A 23,778-nucleotide genomic window follows, 5' to 3' on the forward strand; every position below is an offset into this window, starting at 1 on the left:
AAGAAGATTGCCAAGACCCTTACACAGCTGCAGCATGGTGACTAAGACCATACAGCGGTTTAACAGGACAGGTTCCACTCAGAACAGACCTCACCATGGTCGACCAAAGAAGTTGAGTGCACATGCTCAGCGTCATATCCAGAGGTTGTCTTTGGGAAATAGACGTATGAGTGCTGCCAGCATTGCTGCAGAGGTTGAAGGGGTGGGGGGTCAGCCTGTCAGTGCTCAGACCATATGCCGCACACTGCATCAAATTGGTCTGCATGGCTGTCGTCCCAGAAGGAAACCTCTTCTAAAGATGATGCACAAGAAAGCCTGCAAACAGTTTGCTGAAGACAAGCAGACTAAGGACTTGGATTACTGGAACCATGTCCTGTGGTCTGATGAGACCAAGATAAATTTATTTGGTTCAGATGGTGTCAAGCGTGTGTGGCGGCAACCAGGTGAGGAGTACAAAGACAAGTATGTCTTGCCTACAGTCAAGCATGGTGGTGGGAGTGTCATGGTCTGGGGCTGCATGAGTGGTGCCGGCACTGGGAAGCTACAGTTCATTGAGGGAACCATGAATGCCAACATGTACTTTGGAATGCCTTCGGAGACTGGGCTGCAGGGCAGTATTCCAGCATGATGACGACCCCAAACACACCTCCAAGACAACCACTGCCTTGCTAAAGAAGCTGCGGGTGAAGGTGATGGACTGGCCAAGCATGTCTCCAGACCTAAACCCTATTGAGCATCTGTGGGGCATCCTCAAATGGAAGGTGGGGGAGCACAAGGTCTTTAACATCCACCAGCTCCGTGATGTCATCATGGAGGAGTGGAAGAGGACTCCAGTGGCAGCCTGTGAAGCTATGGTGAACTCCATGCCCAAGAGGGTTAAGGCAGTGCTGGAAAATAATGGTGGCCACACAAAATATTGACACTTTGGGCCCAATTTGGACATTTTCACTTAGGGGTGTACTCACATTTGTTGCCAGCAGTTTAGACATTAATGGTGTGTGTTGAGTTATTTTGAGGGGACAGCAAATTTACACTGTTACACAAGCTGTACACTGGACCCTCTATTATCAAGACTTCCCCCCTCAAGCTCAAGACAGGAGAAGTCATCACGGATCGTGGAAGCAATTGCAGCGCTGGGTTGAGCATTACCTTGAGTTGTACTCAACCCAGAATGTTGTTACAAAGACTGCTCTGGATGTCATCCCAGACCTACCAGCCATGGAAGAACCATCAGAACAGCCATCGACCGCCTCGCCTGTGGTAAGGCTCCAGGGAGCGGCGGCATCCCGTCAGAAATCTTGAAAAGTGGGAAACCTGTACTACTCCAGCCCCTGCATGAACTTTTATGCTTGTGTTGGGAACAGGGATATATCGCGCATAACATGCGAGATGCAAACATCATCACGGTATATAAAAACAAAGGTGACCGCAGCGATTGCAACAGCTATCGGGGCATATCCCTACTGAGCGTTGTTGGAAAGGTGTTTGCCTGGGTTGTCCTGACACGTCTGCAGATCCTAGCCTCTCGAGTCTAACCAGAGTCTCAGTATGGCTTCCGAGCTGGCCGGTCAACCGTAGACATGATATTCTCACTACACCAGCTTCAGGAGAAATGTCAAGAGCAGCAGATGCCCCTCTTTATCGCCTTCATTGATTTGACCAAGGCGTTTGACCTGGTTAGCCGGAGCGGACTTTTCAAACTACTGAAGAAGATTGGATGTCCACCACAACTTCTGGCAGTCATCACCAAATTCCATGAGGACATGCACAGCACAGTCTGCTTCAACGGTGCAACGTCTGACGCTTTTCCAGTTAGCAGCAGAGTGAAACAAGGTTGTGTCCTTGCGCCCACACTTTTTGGTATCTTCTTTTCCATGCTCCTCCAATATGATTTCAGAGACTGCAGTGAGGGAGTCTACATATACACCAGGTCTGACGGCAAGCTCTTCAACATCTCCCGCCTTCATGTCAAGACCAAAGTCGTTGAGTTACTCCTACGCGAGATACTTTTCGCCGATGACACAGCTCTGATCTCACATACGGAGGAAGGTTTGCAGAAGCTTGTCAGTCGCCTCTCCCACGCCTGCAAGGAGTTTGGGCTGACCATTAGCCTCAAGAAGACCAATGTCATGGCTCAGGGCACAGACCATCCTCCCAGCATTACCATAGATGGATGCAACCTGGTGGTTGTGGAGAGCTTCACCTACCTCGGGTCGACAATATCCTGTTCATTCTCCACCAATGCAGAGGTAAATCGTAGGATTGCCAAGGTTGCTGGAGTTATAGCCAGACTAAATCACAGGGTGTGGCAAAACTCCAACCTTATTGTGAAACCCAATCTGCGTGTCTACCAGACCTGTGTTTTAAGCACACTCCTCTATGGTAGTGAGACTTGGACAACCTACGCTAGGCCTGAGAGGAAGCTCAACAGCTTTCACCTGAGGTGCCTGCGACGCATCCTCCATGTACAGTGGCAGGACAGGGTACCCAATACAGAAGTTCTGGAACGCGCCAACACGAGCAACATGTTTGCCATCCTCTGTGAGAAGTGTCTCCGTTGGCTTCGCCACGTTAGAAGAATGGATCCAGGTCACATTCCCAAAGATCTTCTGTATGGTGAGCTGGCTGAGGGTTCACGGCAAACTGGATGCCCCCGACTGAGATTCAAAGATGTCTGCAAGAAGGACATGAGATTATGTGGCATCAACCCTAGTTCGTGGGAATCCAGTGCTGAAGACCGTACAGCCTGGCGTTTTGCCGTTAGACGGGGCACTCGGACAGTGTAGAAGGACAGGTTTAAGCACCTTGCTGACAAGAGAGACAGGAGGAAGGCATGGCAATTTCAGCCACAGTGTACGACTCAATTTGTCTGCGGCAACTGCAACCGGGTCTGCCATTCATGGGTTGGCTTATGCAGCCACTCAAGAAGGTGCAAATAAGTTCACCCGAAACAGATGCTACACCATCGTCTCCCGAAGAAGGAAGGATGCGAAGAGGGAGGAGAGAGAGATATATACACACACACATATGTGTATATATATACGCATATATCACGGGCCACAACCGAGGTGATCTCTGATTGTCTACGAGTGTTATTAAACAGGAAACCTATTGGCTTAGACTACTACTAGATATATACAGATAGATAGATAAATAGATACAATGGGGGAACTAAGTATTGAATGTGTCAACATTTTTTTCAGTAAATATATTTCCTATGAGGTTATTCACATGAAATTTTCACCAGACATCAGTATTAACTCAAGAAATCCAGAAATATAAAGAATTCACAACATTAAAGTCCATAAATAAAGTTATGTGTAACAAATTGGAATGACACAGGAAAAAAGTATTAAACACGCTAAGAAAAAGCAGTTCTCAAAGGCAAGGTAAGGCAAAAAACCAGCTGAAATCCGTAAGTAATTATACCCCCTATCTGTGCAAATTAATATCAGCTGGGTTAGTAAATTGACGGCTTTTCGTTACCAAGGTGTCAAACAAGAAACATCTCATGATGGGTAAAAGCAAAGAGCTCTCCCAAGACCTTAACAACTTTATTGTTGCAAAGCATATTGATGGAATCAGATACGGACATATTTCAAAACTTCTGAATCTTCCAGTAAGCACCATTGTGGCTATTATCCACAAGTGGAAGCAACATCACTCCGTTATCAACCGGCCATGTACAGGAGCTCCTCACAAGATTTCTAACCAGGGAGTCAGAAGGATAGTCAGAAGAGTAGCCCAAGAGCCAAGGACCACATGGAAAGAGCTCCAGAAACACTTGGAGGCAGCAGGTGCCATCGTCACAGAGAAAACAATAGGCAATGCACTCCACTGCTTACGCTCACTTCACAAGGCTCCATTACTAAAGAAAAGACATGTCGAAACTCGTTTAAAGTTTGCTACAACTCATTTGGACAAGCCTATGAAATACTGGGAGAGTATAGTCTGGTCAGACGAGAGCAAAATTGGACTTTTTGGCTGTCAGACTACACACCATGTTTGGAGAAGAAATGGCACTGCACATCACAGTTAAAAAACTACACCAACAGTGAAGTCTGGAGGTGGAAGCATCATGGTGTGGGGCTGTTTTTCATCACATGCTACTGGCAGACTTCATATAATTGAAGGAACGATGAATGGAGCCCTTTACCGGGAGATTCTTGAGAAGAATCTGCTGCTATCCACCAGGATGATGAAGATGAGACGTGGGTGGACCTTCTAGCAGGACAACGATCCAAAGCATACAGCAAAGGAAACTCTCAATTGGTTTCAGAGAAAAAAATCAAGTTGTTAGAATGGCCCGGTCAATCACCTCACTTGAATCCAATTGAACAAGATTTAAAGACAATATGTATAGAAGAATGGGCCAAAATCACACCTGAATACTGCGGCCCATTAATTTCTTCATACAGGAAGCGTCTTGAAGCTGTCGATACAAACAAAGGCTTCTCCACTAAGCATTAAATTAATTTCAGTTAGTGTGTTCAATCCTTTTTTCTTGTGTCATTCCTCTTTATTACAGATAACTTTAATTATGGACTTTAATGTTTGGATTTCTTTGGCTGGGTGGATTTCTTGAGTTAATGCCAAAGTCTGGTGAAAATTTCATGTGAATAGCTTGATTGGAAATATATTTACTGAAAAAATGTTGACACGTTCGATACTTATTTCCCCCACTGTATATATATTGTGTAACATTCTTGTGTCAGTGTGATATTGTTGTGGGCAGTATAGGCCAGACCTAATTGAAAGAAATTACCACACACACGTTCATTGATCATCTTGCCTGGTTCATTTACCAGATCACTTGTGTACAACTTCATGAATGTTGCCCATCTGTTGCTCTGCACAGTGCACCACAGGAGTACTGCTGAGCAGATATTTAGGTGGTGGATCATTCTCATATTACCAGTGATACTGGCATTCAATTCAATTTTATTTGTATAGCGTTTTTTACAATAGACATTATCTCAAAGCAGCTTTACAGAAACATATAAACACGGTATACAGATTTTAAATGTGCGAATTTATCCCAATTGAGCAAGCCGGTGGTGACAGTGGCAAGGAAAAACTCCCTAAGATGTTAAGAGGAAGAAACCTTGAGAGGAACCAGACTCAGAAGGGAACCCGTCCTCATGTGGGTAACAGCAGATAGTGTAAAAAAGTTCATTATGGTTTTAAAATGATAGTGTATGTGGTTCTGGTATGCATGTGCTTATGATGATACATGTCACATGACAATGCCAACATGGCGGATGTAGTAGTCCGGGATTGTATTCATACTACACACACATATGCTGATTAGTAAGTACTGTTTCAACGGCTATACAGTAGGTACTGCATCGAATGCATTATGTACTGTCATAGCACGTGATTTAAGACACAGTCTAGAACTTCTATAGGGGTGAATTAGGGGTAACACCAAACAGGTGTGAGTGATTAGAGGGAGTGACATGCTGGGGCTGATGGGTAATGCAGTTCAGTGTAGATTTCAGCATAACCATGACACACAGCTGCTTCAGTGAAAAATTTAAGTGTGCAAGTTGTCTTAGTCTTAAAATAAGGAAAACCATCTTGTTCCTCTGCTGGTATATTATGTATACCACTGTTGTAGCTTGTTACTGGTTAAATATTAGCTGGAATGAAGACAAAGTTAGATATATTTTCTTAAAATGAGAACTTTTCTAGTGCAAAACATGCTTGACAAGGTTATTTTACTTTTTACACAAAAATAAGACTAATATCCGCAGAAACAAGGCTTTGTTTTTACTTTCTAGAAACTCCTTTTTTGCAGTGTATCTATGAGTGATTTGGTCAAACTCAAGAGCATTATTTCCTCGCTGCAACCCAGCTGACATTTTTCGTGGATAACATAACCTCACACAAAATGACAGCCACAGCGAGACAGGCCTGTTTTTGAAAGCCTGTCAGAAAGTTCAGCTGGACCAAGGCCAACTGCTTAACATTGACATCCTTCACATCAGAATTTGTTGGAGATATTGTTCTTTTCTCCCTGCATTACATATTTTATCAGTAGTTTTATTAATTATAATATTATAGGCAATATTTTTTTATTATTATTCAAAATAAAAGTAATTAGGATGAAAAATAATGTTCACATGTGCAAGGTAACACTGAAGATAATGTTGCCTCACAGATCCATGATTCTGGGTCAAAGTCTGGGGTCAGGTTACTGTCATTTCACATGTTGTCCCCATGTTCGCATAGGATTTCTTGCAGATTCTCTGGTTTCCTTCCACCTCCCAAAATGTTTAAATTGCCCCTATGTGTGTGTGAATGAGTATTTGAGTGGGTATGTATGTAATGCCATTGAGATGGCATCACACACACACACACACACACACACACACACATCATTCTCTCCAGGGTGCACCTTTGTTCCCAGGATCGGTACCACCATGACCCTTATCAGGATAGAGTGGTTACTGAAGATGAATGAATGTAATATAATGAATTACTATATCTTGCCTCCATATTATATAATTTGCCATTTAAAAATTTCTTACATTTGTACAGTGGTAAAGAAAGACTGTATATTGCATGTTGTATTGCACATTTTGAAGATATACTGTATTTCCCACAACACATTAATCTGCTATTAATTACAAAACACTAATTGGAACACGTAGACGCACAAAGATCACCATGTACTACAATATGCTCTGTATGATGGTGCAATTAACGTGCAGATATTGTCATAGACAATTTCATCCCAGCACCATTGAAGTAGCCCAACTCAATAGGACTGATTATTGCATGAATGAAATTAAGGACAGGGTTCATTGAAAATACAAACAAGATAAGAACAAAGAATTATTATTTAGCCTTTGTTCAAATCTTATGTATACATGATTGAGCATATTAAGTTCAGGAGGTTTACACTGTGTTATATTTACTTACATACAGTAGCTTTAGGCAAGTATAAATATGCTGCCATCACTGGACATCTACAGCACTACATATAATGCTAAAAAATTACCAACCTCTGCCAAATTTATATTTGCATAGGTCTTTAAAGTTCATGTCAGCAGCTTGCATTCTTATTAGGACTAATAACAATACATATTAATAACTAATAATAATAATTGACTGCTACTACTACATTACTATTATTATACCTTCTAGCATAGGTTGACTAAATAACTTGTATCTTTTCACAATTTAATCCATTGTGGTTGAACTATTCATAACAGATAACTTGGAACCATCTTATTTTTCTGCTATTAACCCTCTGCCCTGCCTGAGGTCTCAGCAGCTCCTTTGCCTAGCATTGGACTATATCACTGGATCCAGGCTTCCAAGGTTTACTGATATACACAGTAACTTTTCAAAGGCACTACAAAAAATGCCTCCTTATACTCCACTTTGGACCACTTTGTCTTCATTAAATTTACCTCTGTACTCATCATCCCTTTTCCTTCAATACAATGTGGTTTTCAATGTTTCTTCTTTGTACTTATGGTACTTCTATGTATTCAGCAGTGTGTATGACACAGGTGGCCACTTACAGCATAAGGATGACTATCAAAGTAAAGTATTTGAGTTAGGTCACCTGTCATGCTGTCAGTTGTACTTTCATTGTTATTCTTTACATTGTTTTGAAAAATACATTACATCAGATTACCATTTCTTCTGAAAAAAGTTCTGCTTCTAAAGTTGACCTCAAATACAGTCAGGCAAGACTCAAAGTCCACAAGGTGACTGTTATGAACACAGGGATGAGGGGACCCAAACGCAGGACATGGGCACAGGAGTTGAGGGTAATGTGTTGTTGAGGCTGGGGCACAAACTCAGGTCAGCGGCTTGAGAGCTGAGTGCTGAAGCAGTGAGCCACAAGGAAGGCGAGGCAAGGCTGGGCTTAGCAGGAAGAGCACAGGAAGTGAGCAAGAAGTGAGCAGACAGGCAGCATGAGCAGTGAACCTAGAACACAAGGAGAAAACAGAGTGAGCAACAGGATAATGCAACAGGAAAAACACAACAACAAAGAAAGAAAACACAAGGACAGCCGGAAGTGTACTGCACTGAAGACGGAACAATCTTACATGGCCATGTTGCAATGGCAACATGTTGTGCGTGATCAGGTTCCCTGTGGCACGGCTGCTCTTGGCTAGGCTGTGGAGGTATTGTTGTCTGTTGTCTGTTGTCTGTAGAACACCTCTTTGCTAGACAGAGGAGAAGGTTCTGCTGGGTTCATCATGGCACAGAGACGAGGGGACCCAAATGCACAACACAGACACAGGAGTTAAGCAATTGCCAAATATATGCTTGATTTTTTATATTTTAAAATATACCTTATATGTCAATGACAGAGCTTTAGTAGCTAGAGCTGGCTGGTGCATTCTCCTGTATATGATATCAATTTATACTCCCTTCAGTCACACACACATATATTACAGATCATATATCTGAGCTGCAGTCCCTCATTTCGCTCTACTCCTTCTATTGATTCAAATATATTGATTTCTTATGTTCACAAAATGACTTTTACCCCTTGCTTGTGTCATGTAAACTGAGATTGAGCAGAATATTGTAGGAGATTGATGGTATGGTTCAGATGAGGACACAAATTTGGTCTGAAGCACTTTTAATCCATGTAAATAGAACATTATTTGACCATTTTATATTTTTATATTTAATCACACATTCACAAGCTTGAGGACAAAGGAAAGGCTTAACTTTGATAGCTGATGAAGATATAAGAAGCAAGATTTAATAAATGAATTAACTTGCTTGTTAAATTTCAAATCATTATCAAGCAGTATGCCCAGAATCTTAACACAAGTGTTTACTGAAGATAAAAGGTGATGTAATTGAATATGGTGCATAGATGTACCATCAGGAAGGCTCAAAAAAGATCATCTCGGATTTATTTTCATTTAGCTTTAAGAAATTTACAGGCATCCACATTTGGATATCACTTAAGCAAGCCAGCAAAGGCTTAAGTGATTTTTTTCCAGATCGTTTAAGGGGGACATAAATCGGGGTGTCGCCTGCGTAACAACGGAATGATACATCATGTTTCCTAACAATGGATCCCAAAGGGTGCATATATAAAGAAAAAAGGGTAGGGGCGAGGATGGAACCCTGAGGGACCCCCCAACAGAGGTTTGTAGCAGAGGATTCAGATGAGCCAAAACTGACTTTACGATCTTTCAAAAAAGGAACTGAACCAGTTTAATACAGTTCCTTTCAGCCCATCTTGTTCAATTTGAGAAATAAGGATATCATGATCTACCATGTCGAATGCAGAACTGAGGTCTAAGAGCACTAAAATAACAGTCACCAGCATCAGTTTTCAAATAAATATTGAGTACCTTCAGTAAAGCAGACTCTGTACTGTGGAGTGCTCTGAAGCCAGACTGAAACCTCTCATACGTAGATAGAATTTAGGTTAAGATAAGAATGAAGTTGACATAAAACAACTTTCTCAAGAACTTTTGAAATAAAAGGTAAATAAGAAATGGGCCTATAGTTTTAGAGTATAGCAGAATCAACATTTGGTTACTTAAGAGAGAGAACTACCAGAGCATGTTTAAGCTCACCTGGAAAAGTCCCTTGACTGAGTTATTTATTATCAATAGAGAGTAAACTTTGTCCTAGTGTATCAAAAAGTTGCAAAATTATTCATGGTGGAATAATATCCAGTGAACAAAATGTAGGCATGAGATGGACAATGATTTCTCATAAAGAAAAGAAGAAATCAAAATAAGCTAAAATTTATGCCATGCAGATAAGCAGGGAGAAGATGTAAACTGATTAATGTCATTCTGAGATGTCTGTGGCCTCTGATTTGCTATCTTATTTGGAAAAAATCTAAGAAAGACCTCACCATTTATGGAGGCAGGTACAGGGTGAGCTTTAGAAGAGGGAGTTAAGACAGAATCAATCATAGAAAAAAGTTACTTTGGCTTATGCCTATATTTATCTATGATGTTTGAGTAATATTGACACTTGGCATTCTTAACTGCATTTTGAAAATTTGACAACGCATCTCTCAGAGCTTCATAGTACACATGAATTCTGTATTTTCTCCATCTTTCTCAGCCTGTCTGCATAGTTGTCTAAAAGAGTGTACAGTATCATTTAACCATGGATGTTTTTTTAAGGTGTTTAGGTTTAAATGGAGCAACAGAATGTAAAATGCTAAGGCAAGTAGAACTAAAAATGTAATGTTCATCAAGATCGATATGTGAGAGAGAACTTTCTAATAATTCAATATCACTAATATTTTTATACATGTTAGCAAAGTTTGTAATAGACCCGGGACCAACACACAGGACAGTGAGATGGCTTAACCCGGGAAAGCAGAGGAACAGAGAAAAGAAATGGCTTGTGATCAGAAAAATTAACTTAAATACACAAATACAGGTAGTTGTATCAGAGACAGATATCCCATATGTTAAAACCAAGTCAAGTGTGTGGCCCAATATATGAGTAGGGCCATCAACCCATTGAGAAAGGTCAAGTGATTCCACCAAATTTAAAAATTCATTTGATAGAGAATCAATGCTGTAGCAGACATGGATATTAGAATCACCAAGAATTAACAATCTATCATAATTTGTAATTGTTACGAAACAGGACTCTAGACAGGAAGTAAGCGCAGGAGTGATGTCTTTATTTGGACTTAAGCTAAAGACTTACAACGGAAATACCTATCCTCAACTCGGGATGAGACATGAAGCACAAAACTTAGAACAGGACTATGCCTAGAAACAGTAGCTTAACTCAGGTACGAAACATTAATTTAACTTAGGCAAGAACACTCCTTTAACTCAGGCAAGAACACTCCTTCAACTTAGGCTTGAACTCTCATTAAACAAAGGCATGAATACACTTAACTCCAGCATGGCATGAACACTCTTAACTATGGCAAGGCCTAAACACTCTTGACTATGACAAGGCATAAACACTCTCAACTAGGCATAGCTTAAACTCTCTTAACTCTGGCATGGCATAAACACTCTTAACTATGACATGGCATAAACATTGGTTAAACATTTAGTTCACGTGTTCGGACATGCAGGGCACAAACTTAACCATGAAAAAATGTTAGGAAAGCCCAGTCTTATGGATGAACTCTCTCAGACTTTCACCTCATATTACAAGAGGGAGCTGGCCAACAGGAGGGTCTCTACAGCTCAGCTTCAGCCCCCAGCTGACAGGGCAGTGGTGGGCGTGACACCAACCTGCAAGACCGAAGACTGCTGTTAAGAAGCCCAGCCACAATATCGCACATGCAGGAAAATTGGGATCCATGGATCATGTTTCTGCTCTCAGGGATGTTTCAAGAGCAGCGGGCATGTTCACAAATGGCTCCACAAGAGAGCACCTACAGAGCTCCAGCTGGAGGTCAACATGGCAGCCTCCTCTCCAGAGTTCTAACCTGAGACCCATGAGGTAGTCTCAGCTCCAGAGCACCAGTTGGAGGGCCACGTGGCGACCTCCTCCCCAGAGCCCCAGCACAAGACCCATGAGGATGTCTCATCTCCAGAGCTCGAAGCTGAGACCCATGAGGTGGTCTCATATACAGAGCTCCAGCCAGAGGTCAATGAGGCGACCTCTGCTCCAGAGCTCCAGCTTGAGACCTATGAGGTGGTCTCACCTGCCGGTCTCCAGCCGGACGTCAACATGGTGACCTCGGCTCCAGAGCTCCAACCTGAGATCCACGAGGTGGTCTCACCTGCAGAGCTGCAGCCAGAGGTCAACGTGGTGACCTCATCTCCAGAGCTTGAACCTGAGACCCATGAGGTGGTCTCACCTGCCAAGCTCCAGCCGGAGGTCAACGTGGTGACCTCATCCCCAGAGCTCCAGCATGAGACCCACGAGGTTGTCTCACCTCCAGTGCTTCAGCATAAAGTCAAGTTCTTGCTAGAGGTCAACAAGGTGACCTCCCAAGCCATGTTCACATCTGAGATCGAAGAGGTGACCTTTCAAGCCCAGTTCCTGTCCCAGGTCGAAGAGACAGCCAACCCAAGCTCTGCTCATGCCAAGTTCCTGTCCGAGGTTGAAGTGGCAACCTCTCAAGCCTCTCAAGCCTCCTGACAGAGGTCGAAGAGGCGACCTCTCAAGCCAAGTTCCTGTCCGAGGTCGAAGAGACGGCCTCTCAAGCCAAGTTCCAGTCCCAGGTCGAACAGACGGCCTCTCAAGCCAAATTCCTGTCTGAATTTGAAATCCTCTCCTGTCGAAGAGATGACCTCCCAAGACACGTTCCTATCTGAGGTCAACGAGGCGACCTCCAACGCCAAGTTCCTATCAGAGGACGACGAGGCGACCTCCCACGCCAAGTTCCAGTCTGAAACTCACGCCACGACCACCCAAGTTCTCCTCACACCTGAAACCAACGTCACGACCAACCAGGTTCTGCTCACGCCTGAAGCCGATGTCACGACCAACCAGGTCCTGCTGACGCCTGAATCCAACGTCACGACCAACCAGGTCCTGCTCATGCCTGAAGCTGGCATCATGACCAACCAGGCCCTGCTCATGCCTGAAGTCGATGTCACAACCAACCAGGTCCTGCTCACGCTTGAAGCCGACGTCACGACCAACCAGGTCCTGCTCATTCCTGAAGCCGACGTCACAAGCAACCAAGTTCTGATCATGCCCGAGTCTACTGACATGGACAACTAAGTTCTGCTCACGCCCGAGTCTACTGACACGGACAACCAAGTTCTACTCATGCCTAAAGCAGACGTCATGACTGACCAAGTTCTCCTCATGCCTGAGACTGATGACACGATCAACTGAATTCTCCTCATGCCTGAGACTGACAACACAGCCAACCAAGCTCTGCATACACCTGAGTCTGCTGACACAGCTAACCAAGTTCAGCCTGCAAAGTCGATGATGAACGATGTTCAGACTCTCTGCGTGACTGAGGACGCTGCTCAGCATCCCTATACAGCTGAGGGTACCACTACACCAAGGTTCTATATGGACATCGCTCCATTTTCCCATGCCACTGAGGATGTCGCTGCGCCTTCCTGCTTCGCTGAGGACATCGCTCTGCCTTCCTGCTCCACTGAGGACATCGCTCTACCTACGTGCTCCGCTGAGGAAGTCGCTCCACACTCAAGAAAGGCCGAAGAGATGCCCCACCAAGTCAAGCCTCCGTCTAAAGCTGACGACACAACTTCCAAAGCCTGGATCTTGCCTAATGACCCCGGCAAACCAGCCCTAGCCTCATGTCTGCTCCTTGGCTCCTTGAGAAACCTGCTTCTTGTTGGGCAATGCCTGCATTGGAACCTGAGGGGCTGTGTGAACTTTTTGCCCATAGGGCCAGGACCGCCGGGGGGGGGGTCGGGGGGTATTTTGGCACTTTGGGAGAAGCGCCCTTTGGGGGTGGGGGTTGAGGGGGCTCTATCATATCACAGCAAACCTGTGACTACATTTCCTGTACTGTACAGCAGCCTACAAACACGGCTGCCATGGACTGCAATTCAAGAACACTCACACACACACACACACACACAGAGCACTCCCAGTCATTCTAATCACACACACCTGCATCCAATCTCACACGCACTCACAACCACAGTATATAAGAGACTGTTCTAACACTATGACTTTGCAAAGTATTACGTGAGTCTTCCGTATACCAAGCGTTTGTTATCGATTCCTGTGTTATTGTTTTGATCTCGTTCTCGCCCTTGTTCTTGTTTCTGGTTTTGCCTCGTTTATGCCTGTTTGCCAATCGCCTGACCCACTGCCTGTTCTTTGACCTACGCTACTGTCTGATGATTTGGATTTGTCTGCCTGCCTCTCTTTAAATAAAAGCTCTTATCTGCACTTGCTTCCATCCTAAGGTCCATTACGTTTATTTCGTGACACATGTAATCAAGATTAAAAGGCAAGTAATATATTGCTTACACTGTAAATCTAGGTTTTTAGACTTTTTGGCATCATACAAGAGTAAAAACTCTTCTTATGACAATAGATTAATATTTAATGCCAAAAGCAATCATTCTCTTGCTTTTTTAAATGATTTTTTTATATATATTTCAATGAATGACTGAATGCTGCATTGTGCCGTCTTGCTTACGGTTGCTTAGTGATTTTTACGTTCTCGGCTATGGCAGTGTAACAGCTTACTTCCAGTCGCCGTAGCCGTTCCATTCGCAGCTGCTGCTTAAAGTCCATTTTCTACAAAGTTTTTTTTTTTTGATAAACCAGTGAACACTTTAGTACAGTGTTCCCTTTTGTACTCCACGTTCCGTTTAGCATAACATTATGGAAGCACCCATAGTGTTATGCTAAACGCAACGTCTCATTCCCTTCTCAGGGAACAGGGTTACATGTGTAACCCAGACGTTTTGTTTACAGTTGTTGGATATCCATGAGAGCAGAGTATTTTTGTGATTTTTTTTTAACAAAAGATCAATAGGTTATACAATAAAGACAATTTTTCACAGCCTTCTTTGCTCATATTTACCAAGGGTGCCAATATTAGTGGAGGGCACTGTACCAATTGAAAATCTCAAGATTTTTTGGAATGATAGTGATTGAATGATAAACTAATTGATTACAATAAAGCAGTTTCCCTAACCAAAGTTAGTTAATGTCACCTTCTTTAAATATGGCAAGCCAATACCACAATAGCATTCTACTTGCGTACTACTCAGGATTGACTTTTAATTTGCTATGTTCAGTTCATTTATTTAAAAAGCACTTTTAAAACATCCTCAATACTGACCAAAGTGCTATATATGAGCAAAGTAAACAAATACAAAATTTAAAGCATAAGTAGCAACAATTAACAAGTATTAAAAGCTAAAGAAGACATAAGTTTTCAGAAGAGATTTAAAGACTGATAAATTGGGTGCTGCTCTAAGTTGCACTGGCAAGCTATTCAACAATCTAGGGACCACCATCGAAAAAGCTCCATCACGTCTCGTTTTAGTCTTGAACAAGGGACTGTCCAGATCTTAAACTTCTGGGAGTGTTGTAGGGACACAGCAGGTCACACAGATAGATAGGAGCAAGGTTATGTATGCAGTTATACACAAATAGAAGAATTTTGAAGTCGATCCTAATGGAAGCCAATGGAGAGCTTGCAAAGTAGGAGTGGCATGATCATATTTGTGACCATTCTTAAGAAAATTGGCTGAAGCATTTTGAAACAGTTGAAGTTGAGATACCTGGGACTTAGAAATACCGCAGAACAGAGAATTGCAGTAATCCAAACGCGAGGTTATAAAGGCATGAATGGCTATTTCAAGGGACTTTTCAGACAGAAAATATTTTATTTTAGATAGTAAGCGAAGCTGAAAAAAGCTAGAGGCAACAATAGTAGACTGTCTAGAAAAACATCAAGGTTCCATACACAATTAGAATTAAAAACAGACAAATTTCCAAGACTATAACCTCAGTGTTGGCATCGTTTAAAGTTAAAGAGTTACTGGCTAACCAAAGTTTAATCTATGTCTACTTATTTACACACTCTGTATAGAAACCCATAATACACTATATGGCCAAAAATACAGTATCTCACAAAAGTGAGTACACCCCCCACATTTTTGTAAATATTTGATGATATCTTTTCATGTGACAACACTGAAGAAATGACACTTTGCTGCAATGTAAAGTAGTGAGTGTACAGCTTGTGTAACAGTGTAAATTTGCTGTCCCCTCAAAATAACTCAACACACAGCCATTAATGTCTAAACTGCTGGCAACAAAAGTGAGTACACCCGTAAGTGAAAATGTCCAAATTGGGCCCAAAGTGTCAATATTTTGTGTGGCCACCATTATTTTCCAGCACTGCCTTAACCCTCTTGGGCATGGAGTTCACCAGAGCTTCACAGTTGCCACTGGAGTCCTCTTCCACTCCTCCATGACGACATCACAGAGCTGGTGGATGTTAGAGACCTTGTGCTCCTCCACCTTCCGTTTGAGGATGCCCCACAGATGCTCAATAGGGTTTAGGTCTGGAGACATGCTTGGCCAGTCCATCACCTTCACCCTCAGCTTCTTTAGCAAGGCAGTGGTCGTCTTGGAGGTGTGTTTGGGGTCGTTATCATGCTGGAATACTGCATACTGATCATGCTCTGCTTCAGTATGTCACAGTACATGTTGGCATTCATGGTTCCCTCAATGAACTGTAGCTCCCCAGTGCCGGCAGCACTCATACAGCCCCAGACCATGACACTCCCACCACCATGCTTGACTGTAGGCAAGACACACTTGTCTTTGTACTCCTCACCTGGTTGCTGCCACACATGCTTGACACCATCTGAACCAAATAAGTTTATCTTGGTCTCATCAGACCACAGGACATGGTTCCAGTAATCCATGTCCTTAGTCTGCTTGTCTTCAGCAAACAGTTTGCAGGCTTTCTTGTGCATCATCTTTAGAAGAGGTTTCCTTCTGGGACGACAGCCATGCAGACCAATTTGATGCAGTGTGCGGCGTATGGTCTGAGCACTGACAGGCTGACCCCCCACCCCTTCAACCTCTGCAGCAATGCTGGTAGCACTCATACGTCTATTTCCCAAAGACTACCTCTGGATATGACACTGAGCAAGTGCACTCTACTTCTGTGGTCGACCATGGCGAGGCCTGTTCTGAGTGGAACCTGTCCTGTTAAACCGCTGTATGGTCTTGGTCACCGTGCTGCAGCTCAGTGTCAGGGTCTTGGCAATCTTCTTATAGCCTAGGCCATCTTTATGTAGAGCAACAATTCTTTTTTTCCTCAGAGAGTTCTTTGCCATGAGGTGCCATGTTGAACTTCCAGTTACCAGTATGAGGGAGTGTGAGAGCGATGACACCAAATTTAACACACCTGCTCCCCATTCACACCTGAGACCTTGTAACACTAACAAGTCACATGACACCGAGGAGGGAAAATGGCTAATTGGGCACAATTTGGACATTTTCACTTAGGGGTGTACTCACTTTTGTTGCCAGCAGTTAAGACATTGATGGATGTGTTGAGTTATTTTGACGGGACAGCAAATTTACACTGTTACACAATCTGTACACTCACTACTTTATATTGTAGCAAAGTGTCATTTCTTCAGTGTTGTCACATGAAAAGATATAATCAAATATTTACAAAAATGTGAGGGGTGTACTCACTTTTGTGAAATACTGTATATGAATGCCTGACCATGACCCTGATATTCAATTCAATTCCGTTTTATTTGTATAGCGCTTTTAACAATGGACACTGTTCCACAGCAGCTTTACTGAAATATATAAACTCAGAATATAGATTTTAAATGTATGAATTTATATATACCAAGATCTGCAAGGATGAACAGCCTGGCAATGCACATTATGTGAAATGTAATAATGTAAACCAACATGAGTAATCACATATATTAATAACTTTATACTGTATAGAGTATGTAGACTAGTAAACATGACATGTGAAACATCTGAGTAGCAAAGTATTAGTCCAGAAGGTATAGTTATTTTATATAAAAACATCTTTCCACTCATCTGGTCCTTCAGTACAAATTTGGATTTTATTATGGCAGATTAATACGTTTTGTCCATAAACCAGTGTTTTACATTGTAAGTATAACATCCATTACACTTAGTTCTGTAAGTCAACTCTGGGCGCTTACTTTAGTTCTAAGAAACAGTCCAAAAACTGGACCCGATAGACACTTGGGTGAGCAGGGTAGTACCAGTTGACACTCTCCCGGCATCAACCCATCAGATAACAAAAAACAAAACAAAACAAAAAAACCCTGAAAAACTGTGCCATATTTATCATTGCAGTGTAACAGGAGAATCTGGAGCAAAATATTGTACTAGACATTCCCATTAAATCACTGCTACCCATTGCATTGCCATTCAGCCTCTGAAAGACTGAAAAAGATTATAGTAGATTATAGAAGCAACCAGATGCATTTATGCATTTGTGTATAGTAGAGAATTCACAGAATTAATGTCAGTGCCAATTACTATACACACTCTGTATCTCATACATAAGTCGGGATGCCATTTAAAAGCCTCTATAGTAACATCAGAGCTCAACAATATGACCATCTACAGTATTTCCATGTCCTGTCTGATTTGCAAAAGCCTACTTAGGCCCCCTGGTGGATCTCACTGTCATATAGTAGTGTTGAATCCATCTGCTATAAGTCCCCACCCAGTTCAAACACAGCAAAAAGATAATGACTAGAAGTTGTGAAAGAAAACACAGATGTGACATCATTCATCTTGTGTAGAAAAATAAAAGTTGTCTGTGGCTATTTATACAAATCTATTTATTCTTCTTTTCAATCCAGCGTTTACTGACTCTGCAGAGCCAGCAAACTGGTGAGATATTAAATATCATCTTCATATGCTGCAATTTTAAGTTATGTTTCTCAGTAATGTCCACCCATTTGACATACAGTATTATAGAGTATATTCTGTATTCTATAAGATTTTGGGTTGTCAGCATCAGTAGCTACAAAAAGAAATTATCAGATGTACAGCATGTATGTGGGTGCATACAGTGTGTGTGTGTGTGTTTTCACAACTATTTTCGAATGTGAGGTAGCAGCAAATTAAGGTTGTGGTTCATCGTTTAAAAAATTCAAGCAGCAGCTGGGATACAAACAGAGAAGCATTTTGTTAAATATATATAAATAAATAAGCTCCCCTGACTGCAATGGGCAGCTCTGCTAATGCCTCAGTAATTGAGGAACAGCGGCACTGCATGCAATGATCCGCTATGTCTCTGCAGGGGCCCCTTGTTCACAATATCTGTTCCATTTAAACATTTTTTACACAACAACCCTGTTTGCTTTTTGAGCGAATAGCATCCTACACCCTCACCATGTGGTAAGTAGATTCAGCTCCTGCCCAGTTCCTGTCATACACCTTTTACCTCCATTATTAAATGACAAACCTCCACACAATGAGTTAACTCATGAAATACATAGACAATTACACAGTAGTGAGCTGTACCAAAACTGTATATTAATGGCATATTACATTTTACTCATCGGCTTTACTCAATCTATAGTGACAAAACTGAATATAATTATTTAACTCATTAAACAAACCTAATGAAGCTTTGAAACTGATCAAGTGTTCATTCAGACATTAGCTCTGTTCTGCCTGCAATACATGTAACATTGCAGCTTTTTCAGATCTTAGCTGATCTGTGTAACGAATTGCCAGAAGGCATTCGGGACTTAAATTCCCAGCAGCCACTGCACCGCTGCATCATGGTCACATGACCACCCGCACCTGACTCTCATTCTGTTAATGAGCACCTGTTTGTATTTACTCACTGTTCGTACCTCACTCTTTGTCTTGCTTGTTTATCGCGTTATGCTCTCTAGGTTCTGGTTTATGTTTGCTTTCCTTGCTCATGTATGCTTAGTGTCTCTTATGTTTTGTTTGAACTTTCCTTAAACCTTGAATCTGCACGTGCCTCCGTCTCCATAATCGTGATAATATGTTAGCCTATCTGCATTATAATCTGCATTAGAAAGTGTGTGTGAGAGACAAGTACAGAGAGAGCGAGAACAGGATGTTAAATGTAACATGTTTCCAAACATAATGCGTTTATATAATTAAGTCCATTTAAAGTAAATCCATTCCAACTCATGAGAACACTAAAACACTTATTTTTCAACAGGCTACTGAAAGTAATTTTTCACGTCTTATTGCAGATAGCCAACCCTTCTGTGTCTCTGCATCTCTTCAGAGACCTCCATGAAGGAAACCGCCTTTTTTTAAATTATTACCTTGATAACCCCATGATAATAATTAAAAAGAAACTGCATTGTTAGTAGCAAATAACTTAGAAGATGATGTAAGATGCAAGTCTTTTATTAAACAATTCTGAAATGACTGGTAAAAGGAACAGGTGAACCTACTCAGAGAAATAAACCAATGACAAGACAGGAGTCTTTACTTTTCCTTTGACCACCACATGAAGCCACAGGGATCAAGCCTTTATACTTTCCCGCAGCTTGCTATTGCTCCTCAGATACAGTGAGGGAAATAAGTATTGAACGCGTCAACATTTTTTTCAGTAAATATATTTCCGTTGAGGCTATTCACATGAACTTTTCACCAGACATCAGTATTAACTCAAGAAATCCGGAAATATAAAGTATTCACAACATTAAAGTCCATAAACAACATTATGTGTAATAAAGTGGAATGACACGGGGAAAAAAGTATTGAACACGCTAAGAAAAAGCAGTTCTCCGAGGCAAGGAAAGGCAAGGAACCAGCTGAAATCCGTAAGTAATTATACCCCCTATCTGTGCAAATTAATATCAGCTGCGTTAGTAAATTGATGGTCTATAAAAAGGCTTTTCGTTACCAAGGTGTCACGCAAGAAACATCTCATGATGGGTAAAAGCAAAGAGCTCTCCCAAGACCTTCACAGCCATGTTGTTGCAAAACATATTGATGGAATCGGATATAGATGTATGTCAAAACTTCTGAATCCTCCAGTAAGCACCACTGAGGCCATTATACACAAGTGGAAGTAACATCACTCCGTTATCAACCGGCCATGTACAGGAGCTCCTCACAAGATTTCTAACCAGGGAGTCAGAAGGATAGTCAGAAGAGTAGCCCAAGAGCCAAGGACCACATGGAAAGAGCTCCAGAAACACTTGGAGGCAGCAGGTGCCATCGTCACAGAGAAAACAATAGGCAATGAACTCCACTGCTCACGCTCACCCCACAAGACTCCATTACTAAAGAAAAGACATGTCGAAACTCGTTTAAAGTTTGCTACAACTCATTTGGACAAGCCTATGAAATACTGGGAGAGTGTAGTCTGGTCAGACGAGAGCAAAATTGGACTTTTTGGCTGTCATAATACACACCATGTTTGGAGAAGCTATGGCACTGCACATCACCCTAAAAACACTATACCAGCAGTGAAGTTTGGAGGTGGAAGCATCATGGTGTGGGGTTGTTTTTCATCACATGGTATGGGTAGACGTCATATAATTGAAGGAACGATGAATGGAGCCCTTTACCGGGAGATTCTTGAGAAGAATCTGCTGCTATCCACCAGGATGATGAAGATGAGACGTGGGTGGACCTTCCAGCAGGACAACGATACAAAGCATACAGCAAAGGAAACTGTCAATTGGTTTCAGAGAAAAAAATCAAGGTGTTAGAATGGCCCGGTCAATCACCTGACTTGAAACCAATTGAACAAGATTTAAAGACAATATGTTTAGAAGAACGGACCAAAATCACACCTGAATACTGCGACCCATTAATTTCTTCATACAGGAAGTGTCTTGAAGCTGTCGTTAGAAACAAAGGCTTCTCCACTAAGTCCATCCATCCATCTTCTACCGCTTACTCCTTCTTCAGGGTCACAGGGGAACCTGGAGCCAATCCCAGGGAGCATCGGGCACAAGGCGGGGTACACCCTGGACAGGGTGCCAGTTCATCGCAGGGCACACTCACATACACACTCACACACCCATTACACACACTCACACACTCACACTACGGACAATTTAGACACGCCCTTCTCCACTAAGTATTAAATAAATTTCAGTTAGTGTGTTCAATACTTCCTGTGGCATTCCGCTTTATTACAGATAACTTTATTTATGGACTTTAATGTGTGGATTTCTTGATTTAATACCAAAGTCAGGTGAAAATTTCATTTGAATAGCCTCATTGGAAATATATTTACTGAAAAAAATATTGACGGGTTCAATACTTATTTCCCCCACTACATCAAAACTATCATTAAAAATGAAACTGAATGAAAAAAGTCTCCATGTGTCATTGTAATCATTCTGCAAGGAGCACTTTTGTGTACTTCTCTGTGCAGGTAAATCTTCAGTAATTCGCCATAAGGTACTATGTGTATAGAGGAATATTAATGGTGCACCAGGAGCTAAGAAGAATGAAAGCAAACATTTCTTAATGAGATGCTGTAGATTTTCCTTAGTGCAGGCAATGGATAAGTGCTGTGTTCCTGCTGTTATACTGCAAGCAAGCCATGGCTATTTACAGGAGAAAGGAGGTTTTGCAATAATTCACTTCTTTTGTGAAGGTTAGATGGCCAAATGTGATCAAATCTTAGAACACAGAAATATGATGATAATACAAATGCTAAATCTAGTAAGAAAGAGGGTTTTAATTTTTTTTAACAATTACAAAGCTCCTATCAAATGCAAAGGATGCACTTTACAATGCTTTACCTTCAGCTATTTCAATATAAGGTGCTTCTTTACTGAAAAATGAAAGAAGTGAATGTAAGAGAAAGCTCCATAATTAAAATGAGAAGTCAATTCCCACAGATTTACATTACCAGCCCTGGAATATTTGATTATTATTATTATTATTATTATTATCATTATTATTATTATTATTTTATCGTGTGTGAAGTTTGGTAAGCAACCTTGTGTGTGTGTGGGCTTGTGTGTGTGTCATGATGGCCGTAAATACACTGAAAATTTAGAGCCATTATAGTTTTCATGTGTTTTATTAACTTAAAGTAACTTGAAGGTAACAATGCTTGATTCACCCAAGAGTTTGTTCAGTGCTTTCAAGTCAACTCATCACATTTCCCCCCTTTTCACTTAGCAACGATATCATTTAGAATTTGCTTTGCAGGAGCACCTCAAATGCTCACATCGTGTATGTTTCATTATCATAACAAAAAAGCCAGAGGCTTATCAAAGCTGATGGCACTTTCACTATTTCATTTTCTCATATCACAATCTAATGAACAAAAATACATAAATACTAACTTTTAATGAGACTTCATGCAACACTACAGCAGTTAAAATTCATTTTGCAGTATCAGTATTGTCCTGCAGCAAGCAATTTCAGAGTTTCTTTTTTCAGACATTGATTCATATGAAAAACCATCCTGTATCATCAGTAATAGATAATGAATTCTTTTATATTACACACAGTATGAACATGTTTTCATAAAGCTTTCTGTTTCTCTGTTTATTAGCAATAACTAAAATAAATTGTAAAACTGTAAGATTTATATTAGATGACACACCAGGCATATATGCAATAACGGTTCTCATAACACACATACAGTGGAGGAAATGAGTGTTGGACGCGTCAATATTTTTTTCAGTAAATGTTTTTCCAATGACGTTATTCACATGAAATTTTCACCAGACATCAGTATTAACTCAGGAAATCCAGAAATATGAAGAATTCACAACAATAAAGTCAGGTCAGCTTCGACATGCCTTTTCTTTAGTAATGGAGTCTTGCGGTGTGAGCGTGAGCAGTGGAGTGCATTGCCTATTGTTTTCTCTGTGACGATGGCACCTGCTGCCTCCAAGTGCTTCTGGAGCACTTTCCGAGTGGTCCTTGGCTCTTGGGGTACTCTTCTGACTATTCTTCTGACTCCCTCGTCAGAAATCTTGTGAGGAGCTCCTGTGCCTGTCCGGTTGATGACGGAGTGATGTTGCTTCCACTTGTGGATAACGGCCCCAATGGTGCTTACTGGAGGTTTCAGAAGTTTTGAAATACGTCTGTATCTGATTCCATCAGTATGTTTCGCAACAACATGGCTGCAAAGGTCTTGGGAGAGCTCTTTGCTTTTACCCATCATGAGATGTTGCTTGTGTGACACCTTGGTAACAAAATGCCTTTTTATAGACCATCCATTTACTAACCAAGCTGATATTAATTTACACATATAGGGGGTATAATTATTTACGGATTTCAGCTGGTTCCTTGCCTTACCTTGCCTTGTAGAACTGCTTTTTCTTACCGTGTTCAATACTTTTTTCCCGTGTCATTCCACTTTATTACACATAACTTTATGTATGA

This window comes from Ictalurus furcatus, chromosome 14 (genome assembly GCF_023375685.1).
Source record: "Ictalurus furcatus strain D&B chromosome 14, Billie_1.0, whole genome shotgun sequence".
Classification (NCBI taxonomy): domain Eukaryota; kingdom Metazoa; phylum Chordata; class Actinopteri; order Siluriformes; family Ictaluridae; genus Ictalurus; species Ictalurus furcatus.